Here is a 12,899-nt window from a genome sequence, read left to right as displayed (position 1 = left end):
ATATGGATTTTATTATCGATCTTCCTCGGTCTTGTAATTAATTTGATTCAATTTAGGTCATTGTGGATAGGATGACAAAGTCTGCTCACTTTTTGCCGCTAAGGACTACTTTTTCTATAGAGGATTATGCGAAGATGTACCTTCAGGAGATCGTGAAGATGGATGGGGTACCTATCTCAATTATTTTTGATCATGGTATGCAGTTTAAATCTCATTCTAGCGATCTTTCTAGAAAGGTTTGGGGACTAAAGTTAGTCTGAGTACTGCTTTTCATCAACAATCGGATGGGAAAATGGAGAGAACTATTCATACATTATAAGATATTCTTCAGGCATGTGTGATTGACCGTGGTGGCAATTGGGTTGAGCATATGCCTTTGGTAGATTTTGCTTACAATAATAGCTATCATTCTAGTAGCGGTATGGATCCTTTTAAGGCATTCTATGGTAGGAGGTGTAGATCTCCTATTGGGTGGTTTAAGCATGGTGAAGTAGATATGTTTGGTCCTGATTTGGTCTATTGATCTATGGAAAAGGTGAAGGTGATTCAAGATAGGCTTAAAGTTGCTAGAGTCACCAAAAGTCTTATGCAGATGTTAGACGTAGAGACTTGGATTTTGAGGTCAGGGAGAGGGTCTTCTTAAAGTTGTCTCCAATGAAAGGAGTAGTGTAGTTTGACAAAAAGGGGAAGCTCCATCCTTGGTTTATCAGTCCTTATGTGATTTTGTGGAGAGTTGGTAATATATTTTACGAGTTGGAGTTGCCATCTATCTCAAGTTTGGTTTATCTAGTCTTTCCTGTTTGCATTTTGAGGAAGTGAATTGGTGATCCTTCTTTGATTATTCCTTTGGAAGGTTTGGATATCTCAGATTCTCTGTCTTATGATAAAGTCCCAATTGAGATATTTGATATGCAAGTTCATCGATTGCAACCCAAGGATGGGGCTTTAGTTATGGTTCCCGGGGGGAACCATAAAGTGAAAGAAGCTACATGGGAACCAGAAGAGGACATAAAGTCCAAGTATCTGCATCTATTTTTTTGTTCCTGGGATTTATGCGAAAGGTATGCGTTCTTGAACATATCTTTATTTTCTGAGTTTGTTAAAGGAAAGATTAATATCTTTGCCTCTTTGTTTTCAAACATTGAATAAGATTGGAAATATGTTTGATAATTCAAATGAATTTGTGTGTGGTTAACCATACCTTGTTCGTTATTCGGGGATAAATGTTCTTAGTGGGGGAGAATGTTACATCCTGGGTTTTGGCCTTCGAAAATTTCCTGGAATTCCCATTCTTCGAACCTAATATGACTCAAGGGTACGAGCCATATGTTGGGGTATAAGTGGTACTGTCCTATTGTATGTTGACCAATGTTACTTGGTGGGATGGTTTTGGTAACTGGAATGGTTACGACTTAGGCGTATGAGTCGTAGGTCTTGGTATGAGTCGTATCAGGGACTCGTATGGTGGACAGTGTTTGATCCTCCTAGTATTTCATTTTGCCAGGGATACGGGTAATGGATACGGATTGTATGATATGGTTACGACTTGGTTGGATGAGTCAAATACTAGACAATGATTGATCAAAGGGTTAAAGATTGGATATGAGTGGTGGAAACCAATCGTCTAGAAGGATACGACTCGTAAGGGTCAAACATATCTTTGGGATGGGATTTTGTGCAACTTATGTGGGGGTATTTTGGATATTTTCCCATTACCCTAACTAGAACCCACGGCTTCTAATACACTTAGGAGGTTATTTACCCAATTATTCTATTCACTAACACTTAGAAACTATTCATAAACATCCAATAATTCTCTCAAGAGCTTTTGGGGCAAAGAAGCTAGGGTTTAAACTAAGGGATTGCTTTGGAGCTTGCTTTGATGATTTTCTTCCGTTATCTTTCTTGGTTTAAGGCATGATTCTCTTCCCAAATTGTAATTTCAACTAAAGGCATGGTTTATATGATTGATTTCATGGTTTTACTATTTTATGATTACGGTTTTCAACTATTATTTGGGGCTTATGATATTAAATGCTTGGTTATGGTTTCTTTAATACCCCGTATTTTGGTGCTAGAATCTAACCGCCATTCCTGTGTGTCTAAGCTCTAATCCAAGTGATTCTTATGTGAATACAAATTGTATGATCATTATCCTAGTCTACGGAGTAGTTTAGAGGTGACCAATTGATTCATCCAAAGTTTGACATTCTATTCTACAAGGGTCAACTTCAAACATGATTATCTCTTAATATACATGAAATTTTTTATCTCAAGACCTATCAAATTGTAGATAATTGAATTAGCTTTCCAACGATACCAATTTCATCAAAATCCGACACCCGAGCAAGGAGTTATGGCTTTGTGAAGTAGAGTGCGTTGCCTAACCAATCGCACATGGCTACTGGAATAGGTGTGCGATAAGCAATTCGGCGCATACTTAAATGTGTGTGATAAGCAATGTGGTTCATACTTAAATGTGTGCGATAAGCAATGCGGCGCATATTTAAATATGTGCGATAAGCAATACGACGCTTACTTAAATGTGTGTGATAAGCAATGCGCCGCATACCTCACTTCCAAGTGCCAAAAACACCCCTATATATTCCTATAACATGGGATTAAACTCCCATAACACCTAAATAAGTTTACTTTCTCTCAAAATCACCAAGAACATTCATGAGGGTTTCAACCTAAAAATTCAAATATCTTAAGATTCAACCATGAGTTTTCAATAATTCTTCGAGATTCGAAATCCCCATTCCGAGGGCTACAAGAAACACTCATTATTTTCATGAATAGAGTCCCAAGGTCAAGAGTTCATTCAAAGCTTCAAGTTTAAGGTATGTGAGATTTTTCAACAAGAACATCTTTTTGTTCTTGTGCCCAAAATTTGTACTATTTTACAAAGATATATGATTTTGCATACTTTGATATGAATTTGAGATAGAAACTATTATCCTACGTTCTTGTTCAAAAGACTATTATATTTTTATGATATCTTAAAGATAAATTCCTTGAATTTTGATGTTAATATCATGTTTGAAGTTGAATCTCCAGATTTTCATAAGAATTATACATGTTTGCTGCATAAAGTGTGAAGCTTGAAATATTTTGCTCAAGTATTGATAGATGGGTTTTGAACCCTATTTGAGAATTATGATTTTTGTGAAAGTAATGTGTCATGAACACCTTTAGATTTGAATGATTTGACCTTTTGGTCTTGAAAGAGTTATTTTTGAACTCGAATGAGAAAAGAAATTCACATTTTGATTTATTATGAAAAAAGGGTAGCATGATGGTGCCCGTTGTGAATTGCTGAATTATTTTATGGTGGATTTTCATTGAAAAGATCTGATCTATGTCCGGGAGTAGTCTTTAGCACCGAGTGGGAGGTATAGTTGTGTTGTTATTTTTCTAGAATTATGTGCCCCGTAGGAGCCAGAATTGAGGCTGATTATATATGTGATCACTAGTTTTTGGATTTGATACTTATAGTCCTACTCCGATGGCAAGGATAGGATGGCTCTCCCCAACGTGGGTTGTACGTTGGACTCCATGTGGCTCACAAGGTTTATGTCGGTTATGAGATCTCCCAATGTGTGTGTGTATTCTCCTATCTAATATGAAAAGTCTTATTCTTTTATTTGAGATGAAAACATATTTGTTTGAAAGGCTGAGTTTGAGAAAGTCATTGTTCTCGAAAGATTTAATGAACATATTTTCCAAAGAGAATTGTTTTGAGATTTGATTGCTTTGATGATTTGAAATCGAGATGAAAGTGAATTGAGATTTATTATGATGACTCACATGTTTCACCTAATATATTTTAATCTCTTATGATTATGATGATTTTAATTCAAGCTAAGTGAGTCATTTATATCAGCATGCATAATTTTATAAATTGTGATGATATTAAGACATTATTTTATATATGCATTGCACCCCCATATGCTCGGTACCTTTCCATGGTACTAACCCACATATTTGTATGTGCGCTACATTTTCTCGGAATGTAGGTACAAGGTATAGTGTATATCTTCAGATCCAGCCAGTTCGAGGCATCCAATCAGGAGGTGATGAGTCTTTTTGATTCAAGGGGTTGAGTTTGTTATATAGTTCGAGAAGTGTTGTATTTTCTTTATTTAGTCGTATTGAGTTGGGTTAGTCGGGAGTCATGGCCCGGCTACCTACAGTAAGTACTAGTAGAGGCTTCATAGACAGCCAGTAGAAGTTGATGTATTTTGTTTCAGTTTTGGTTGTAAAAGCAGAGTTATAATCTTGTAAATTTAGTTTTGTATCTATCATATTCAAAAAAATAGTTATTTTCCACAGATTTATATAGATTTATTCTTTTTGTTCAGTTGCTTATAAGTTATGCCAGTAGAAGGGTTAGCTTGGGGTCACTTGTGATCCTAAGCACCATGTGACATCTTGGGACCTAATTTTGGGGAGTTACGAACTTGGTATCAGAGCGCAGAGTTCAAGTGTCCTAGGGTATCTATGAAGCCGTGTCTAGTAAAGTCTTGCGGAACGATACAGAGACATCTATACTTTTCTTCGAGAGGCTACAGGGCATTTAGGAAATGTCTCCATTCTTTCAAGTCTTAAATCGTGCTATAGAAAAGTTCTACAAGAAACTTATACAGATTCTCATCTTACTCTAGTCATGCCATCACTTCCTTATTTCTAAGGTATCATCAACAGTTGAGCTTCATTCTCCATAGATAGTTATGGGACTATAAGAGAGATAGAAAGTATCCTGTCAATACTTTTGAGTTTTGAAAACTAAAGTGCTTTATCAGGCCTATAGAAATCGTGCACAAAGACTGAGTCAGATGTGCTTTCGAATTTCTCCTCATAATCCATAATGATAATCTATACTTATCTATCTATGTTCTTGAAGTAACATGTTTGGTAAGTTCCAGTTCCTCCCCAGATAATGTTTTTATAATTGCTAGCAGAAGTTTCAGAAGTGTCATAATGCGGCTTGAGAGGATCCTTCTAGTATGTTATAAGTCCATCAAATTTGAAGTTATATCCTTGTTCTTATGAGTTATTTAATTAAGACAGAGTAAGGCATATTCTTAGATCGTTGAATGTTGTGTGTCAAGTTTCTATCTCTTGTATTATGTAATCTTGTTATCATTATGTTTGTGAAAAATCAAAGTCTAGTGAAGCCATGTGAGGCCTATTTTGATTCACTAGCATAGTTGCTTTGTTATTCATCTAATTTTCTTGTTCAAAATACAAAACCAAAGTCTAGTGAAGCCGTGTGAGGCCTATTTTGATTCACTAGCAACTTGTTGTTTATCTTGTTGTTCTGGTGTTAGTTGAAAGTGTGGGGTTCTATGTAGTGATAGAAGTAGTAACGTTTAGTTGAAAGTCTTGTGTTAGTTGAACTTGTGGGTTTAGAAGTGTAGTGGAAAGAAAGGTGGTAAGGGTGATTTATTGAATATGTATAGCTGAATTTTTGCTTATGATTGAATTAGTAATGAAGTGATATACCCTCATTTGTTAGTTTAGTGAAGTTAGAGGGGGCGATTATTAGTTAAGGTGGATTGTTGTTTGCTTGAAGTATGAAAAGAGTTATTGATGGTATTTGTTGTGCTAGGAAAGTATAGGTTTTGATGAAAGTACTTGGTGGTTGAGTATTGTTAATTTAGGCTTTTCTGAGATTGCAAGAAGAAGTTTAGTTGAAATTTATAGAGCTATGAAAGTAATTTAGGTGTGAAGATGGGTAAATAGTAATGATGTGAAGAAGGACGATGTGTTAACAGATTATGAATAAGATAGGCCATATGATTATGATCGATTGTCATTGTGTACTAGTTTTTCTTAATGCTATGTTATATAGTTTTGAAGTGAAAATTGTGTGTGAGATTGGGTTGTAAATCATGTTTAGCTCTAGACATTAAGTTTGAACCATTGATGGTTCAGTTGTTGATTCTAGTTATATGGAGGTGATCTAGTAGGCCTGAACAGTGTGTGCAAGAGTATAAGATCATGTATTCGTAATTAAGTATGGTGTAGAGGTGTGCCCAAGGTGCTATGGGGATGCATTATTTTTTGAGGATTATTGTATATTGTGTGGTTAGTAGTAACGTTGAGTTGCTAGGTGGAGAAAGGCTATGTTGTTCTTGATAGCTAAGTTAAGGAGTTATGATTGAAGATGTTGAGTCTTTTTAGTATGATTTTATTCTCATGGTTTGGAAAAATAAAAGTATAGAAGTGTGGTCTTGGTAGGCTATGATTATGTGATTAGAGATGTAGATATGGTTGCAAATGAGAGTGTAAGTCTTTGATGATGATTATTCAAGCTAGGAATTAAGGAAGGCATATGGATGGGTTGTTCAAGAATGAAGTCGGTAAGTTCGAAATTAGTTTATTCTTGTGACTTTAGCATTTATTTATATCTTAGAATGATGAAATTATGGCTTAATCTCGAGAATATGTGGAGTATCCCTTTAGGGGTATTTTCCTTAAAGTTATATATGGTTTTAATGATAGGCTTGAATGTCATGTTGGGTGTAAGATGATTTATGCAATATGCACTAGTGAATCCATATCAAGATTTTTAAATTAGTCATTGAAGTGGTAAGGCATGTTATGCTTAGGTTGTGATATCTAAGAAGATATAGAACATTGGACCTTGTGGTTTAGACTAGTATTATGGTTTGGAATGTTGTATCTTGTGATTTAGTGTTAGGCTTGATCATGGTGAGAGAATTTAGTTTAGTTGAGACCTTAGTAGAAAGATTTTGCAGTGCCAATATGAGAATTATAAGTTGAATCAAATGAGTATGGTATTTAAGGGGAATAGTATAGTTGAGAGAGCATTTGAGAAGTAATGCTAAGCTTGAAAGTAAGAAGTTGCGTTTCCTGCGGCCTAGAAATCCTATCCTAGTTTATGAGTTATATAATTATATTCCATGAAATAGAGTTATATCAATGTTGTAATTCCTTAGTCAAATGTCTTGTTCAGGGCATGCCCAAAATTCTTTTCTCCTTAATGTCAATAGAATTCGGTAGAAAAGTGCTAAAAAAAATACTCCATTTGAGTATGGATAGTCAGTATGATCCAGTCCATATAGCCTGTAATCTAGTTTAGCAAGCAAGGAGATAAGATCCTATAGATTCTTAATTTTCCAGCTAGTCTTACTATCCGCAGTCTTATACGTATGTACATTCCAAGAGGCAGTTTCAGATATTAAGTCATGATTCAGTTCGTAAGTATCCTGTGTAGTATCACAGTCTCTTCCTAGTATTTTCATTAAATTATTATCATTCGGGGACGAACGATCCCAAGAGGGGGATGTTGTAATACCTCGACTTTTCATGTCATAAACGTCTCATCCTTTCTCATGAGATCAGATGTAGTGCAAAGTAATGGTTACTCATAAGTTCACACTCTCGTTTCTATCTTAGCCATATAGTTATTTTTCTTGAGGATTCATGCACTTGCAGACCAGTTTAGTAGCTTATTATTCTTGAGATCCAGTGATTCTATTCTATCAGTTACACATGATGGCTTGAAGAATAAGATTCCTCTGTGTTTCAAGTTAATTATCCACATTCGAGGACGAATGTTCCCAAGGGGGAGATAATATAATACCTCGTATTTTTGTGCTAGAATTCTAACCATCGTTCTTGCGAGTCTAAGCTCTAATCCAAGTGATTCTCATGTGAATACAAGTTGCATGATCATTATCCTAGTCTATGGAGTAGTTTAGAGGTGAAAAATGTTCATAGCAATGACCTAGAACAAAGTTGAGCTAAGACCAATTGATTCATCCAAAGTTTGACTTTCGATTCTACAAGGGTTAACTTTAAACGTGAATATCTCTTAATATACATGAAATTTTTCATCCCAAGACCTATTAAATTATATATAATTGAATTAGCTTTCCAACGATACCAATTTCATCAAAATCCGACACCCGAGCAAGGAGTTATGGCTTTTCGAAGTAGAGTGCGTCGTCTAACCAATCACACATAGCTACTGAAATAGGTGTGCGATAAAAAGTATGGCGCATACTTAAATGTGTGCGATAAGCAATGCGGCGCATACTTAAATGTGTGCGATAAGCAATGCAGCGCATATTTAAATATGTGCAATAATCAATGCGGCGCATACTTAAATGTGTGCGATAAGCAATGCCCCGCATACCTCACTTTCAAGTGCCAAAAACACCCCTATATATGTCTATAATATGGGATTAAACTCCCATAACACAAAAATAAGTTTACTTTATATCAAAATCACCAAGAACATTTATTAGGGTTTCAACCTAAAAATTCAAATATCTTAAGATTCAACCATGAGTTTTCAATAATTGTTCGAGATTCGGAATCCCTATTCCGAGGGCTACAAGAAACACTCATTATTTTCACGGATAGAGTCCCAAGGTCAAGAGTTCATTCAAAGCTTCAAGTTTAAGGTATGTGGGGTTTTTCAACAAGAACATCCTTTCGTTCTTGTGCCCAAAATTTGTATTATTTTACAAAGATATATGATTTTACGTGCTTTGATACGAATTGGAGATAGAAACTATTATCTTATGTTCTTATTCAAAAGACTAATATATTTTTATGTTTTCTTGAAGATAAATTCCTTGAGTTTTGATTTTAATATCATGTTTGAAGTTGAATCTTCAGATTTTCATATGAATTATACATGTTTGCTTCATAAAGTGTGAATCTTGAAATATTTTGCTCAAGTATTGATTTATAGGTTTTGAACCCTATTTGAGAATTATGATTTTTGTGACAGTAATGTGTTATGCATACCTTGAGTTTTGAATGATTTGACCTTTTTGTCTTGAAAGAGTTATTTTTGAACTCGAATGTGAAAATAAATCCACATTTTGATTTATTATAAAAAAGAGGTAGCATGATGGATCCTATTGTGAATTGCTGAATTATTTTGTGGTGGATTTTCTTTGAAAATATCTGATCTAAGTTTGGGAGTAGTCCTTATCACTGAGTGGGAGGTATAGCTGTGTTGGTACTTCCCTAAAACTACATTCCCCCATAGGAGCCGGAATTGAGGCTGATTATATATCGTGATCACTAGTTTTTGGATTTGATACTTATAGTCCTACTCCGATGGCAAGGATAGGACGGCTCTCCTCAACGTGGGTTGTATGTTGGACTCTATGTGGCTCATATAGTTTATGTCGGTTATGAGATCTCCCAATGTGTGTGTGTGTATTCTCCTATCTAATATGAAAAGTCTTATTCTTCTATTTGAGATGAAAACATATTTGTTTGAAAGACTGAGTTTAAGAAAGTCATTATTTTCAAAAGATTCAATGAACATATATTCCAAAGAGAATTGTTATGAGATTTCATTGCTTTGATGATTTGGAATCGAGATGGAAGTGAATTGAGATTTATTATGATAACTCACATATTTCACCCGATATATTTTAATCTCTTATGATTATGATGATTTTAATTCGAGCTATATGAGTCATTTATATCAACATGCATAATTTTATAAACTGTGATGATATTAAGACATTATTTTATATATGCATTGCAACCCCATATGCTCGGTACGTTTCCATGGTACTGACCCACATATTCGTATGTGGGCTACATTTTCTCAGAATATAGGTACAAGGTATAGTGTACATCCTCAGATCCAGTCAATTCGCAGCATCCAGTCAGCAGGTGATGAGTCCTTTTGATTCAAGGGCTTGAGTTAGTTATATAGTTTGAGAAGTGTTGTATTTTCTTTATTCAGTCGTATTGAGTTAGGTTAGTCGGGATTCATGACCCGGCTACCTACAGTCAGTACTAGTAGAGGATTCATAGACAGTCAGTAGAAGTTGATGTATTCTGTTTCAGTTTTGGTTGTAAAAGCAGAGTTGTAATCTTGTAAATTTAGTTCTGTATCTATCATATTCAGAAAAGAGTTATTTTCAGCAGATTTGTATAGATTTATAATTTTTGTTCAGTTGCTTATGAGTTATGCTAGAAGAAGGGTTAACTTGGGGTCACTTGTGATCCTAAGCGTCGTGTGACATCTCGGGACCCAATTTCACGGCATTACAGTTTCCCATGGTTTTTTTTATGCTTTTATATGCACTTATGCTGGTTTCGGACAATTGGATTGCATGGTAATGGTTTAATGGTCTTTTGAATTGGTTTTGGTTATATTATGCCCCCAAAGTGTTTTATAAAATGCTTATAAAGGTATGTTCATTGTGTTGACTTCTTTTAATGGAACTATTGCTTGTTTTCAGCTTATATAATAAAGCTTTAAATGATTTGAATAGTTTTGTAAAGGCTAAATAGTTATGCTTGTAGGGAACATAGAAGCCTCCCAAGTAGTTTAATATGGTATATGGAAGGACACTTGGAGGTCCCCTTATACTTAATAGTTTGGCTATGGATATTATTTCAAATAATAGGGTGGTATGACGGTACCACTAATATTAGCCTTGATTATTAAAATGGTAAATGGATCGGTTTGATTGCATGTATATAGTTTTAACTAGGCATTAAAGGCGGGGTGTGTTGTAAGTCCATAAAAGGTGGCAGTCCCAGGAGGACCAAAAATAGACACTTATATTTGTCGATATGAAGGGTCTTGATGACCATGTGCGTGTGTCACATTTTATATTGGGAGATATACTAGTCATCCCATGGGATATTTCTCTGGTCGTGCAGCTACACGCACTGAGGTCCTTTTAGCACGAGGAGCTGAACCCATATCGCCCATGGGTGGTTAGGTGTAATGCCCCAAAAACGTGTCTCGAGACATCACATGGTGCTCAAGACTATAAGTAGTCTCAAGCTAACCCTGTAAGCCTTCTACTAAATCTGGAACTCATAATAAATAAATCTAGGCATGCAAAAATACTGATATACTGAATACTGTCTAAAATGAACCGGATTTAACTGAACATAATGTCTGAAAGTATTTAACTTAAAAGTTTAGACAACCAATACTTGAAATCTGAAATGTAACTAGCAGTCAAACAAGCCTCTACTTCTACTAACTAGAGAGCCACTGGGATAAACCCTCAAGCTGAATTGAACTGAACTGAAAATAATAAATCAAATACTGCATGAAGATGAAAATTAGAATAAAGGGTCCTCGAACTATGAGGACTCACCAACTGTCGGTATATAGATTGAGATGCTCGCGGTCAATCACGCTGCTGGAACTGAGCACCTGTACTTACATTATTAAACAATGTAGCACATAGAAGTATATGGGGATCAGTACTTTTGTAATGTACTAAGCATATGGGGGTGAATGCATAAGTAAAACAATAATGCACTATTCAAACAAACTTTCAAAACTTGCATCCTAAGTGTAAATGAATCACATAGGCTTGTGTAACGCCCCACATTTTGGGCTACTATATAGACCATGATTTTGATGCGTTGATAATCTTGAAGACATAAATCCTATGTCAATATGGCATGTTAATTATTTGTGTAGTATGTGAATCCATTCAAGCTTGAATTTAGACCATAGAGGTCCTTCAACTTAAGGACAAGTTGAAACTATTTCGATCGATTAAGTTTTAGTGGACGTTGTAATTTGTGTCAGCTTCCATTGATCATAACTCTCTGTATATGTCGAATTAGAGAGCCTACTATGTGTCAAATGATAGGTGTTCGAGTTAGCTTTCCAACAATATCAATTTTGCTAAAATCCGGCACCCGAGCAACAAGTTATGGCCATTCAAAGTAGTATGCATTGCCTAACCAATTGCACATGGACCCTGGAAAACATAGGTGAAGCATAGGCGGCGCCTATGTACATATAGGAGATAGCATACGTGGTGCCTATGTGAAGGTTTCAAGTGACTTAAACACTCTGTTTTTGGGGCAAAATGGTCCTTTTCCCACCCTTATTTAGTCATAAACACGAAATTCAGTTCCCAAAGACTCCAAAATACACCTTCATTCATCAAAATTATTCAAGAACTCTCTCTAGGGTTTCAAAATAAAAATCCAAGTAGTTCAAGATTCAACCATGAGTTTTCAAAACAAATGGAAGATTTGGAATCTCCGCAACGTAGGCTTCAAGAAATACCTATCATATTCGCATATAGAGGTACGTGGGGTTATCTCAAAAATCTCATGGGCTTAAAAATTCATGTTTTTAATATGGGGGTTTTGAAATTATGAATATAAACATGTTTCAAGCTTCTTTATGATATTGATTTGGTTATTAGGCCTGATTCCAAAGTGATTTGATATATGATATATGTATATGCATGTATTCCAAAAAGATGTTAACTTGAGAGCATGAATGATATGGAATCCCTCTCTTGATGTGAATTCTTTTTAAATGTTCATATGATGTAAATTATTTGAAAACATCTTGAAAAGCATGACATGAAATATTTTGAGAATTGATATGATTTTGACTTGAAAACGAGAGGGCTATTTGTGTTGAAACATGTTGAATACAATGGTTGAATGAGAAGAATAATGTAATATTGATAGTTTGTAAGTTGGGTATGATGATATCCTACTTAATATGATACGTGATTAAATCAGATAAAATTTGAATGCATTGATTTTTCATGAGATAGGTGGATGCTCGAAGAAGGCATTTCAATGTAAGGGCTCATCGCTGGAAACTGTGTTTGCCGACATGGGAATTTGGTACCCTATTTTGTGATCTTGCGTACCTGACTTTATGTTATTTCTAAATTTGGACTATGGTTAGGAGCCGAGACACCTTGCTGTGTGATCTTGTGTGTCTTCCCTTCACTTATACTCTAATCTCGACAGCAACTGAGGTTTTACAGTTGGTGTAAATATGATATGTAGGGTATTCCACCTAGCTCAGATGCATTGCATTGTTTTTGAAAACAATTACATTACGCCCATGTGTTTTCAAGTGATTTGTTATGAAATTGCTT

Source organism: Capsicum annuum, chromosome 3, assembly GCF_002878395.1.
Source record: "Capsicum annuum cultivar UCD-10X-F1 chromosome 3, UCD10Xv1.1, whole genome shotgun sequence".
Classification (NCBI taxonomy): Eukaryota; Viridiplantae; Streptophyta; class Magnoliopsida; order Solanales; family Solanaceae; genus Capsicum; species Capsicum annuum.
This window is presented reverse-complemented; position numbering follows the sequence as displayed.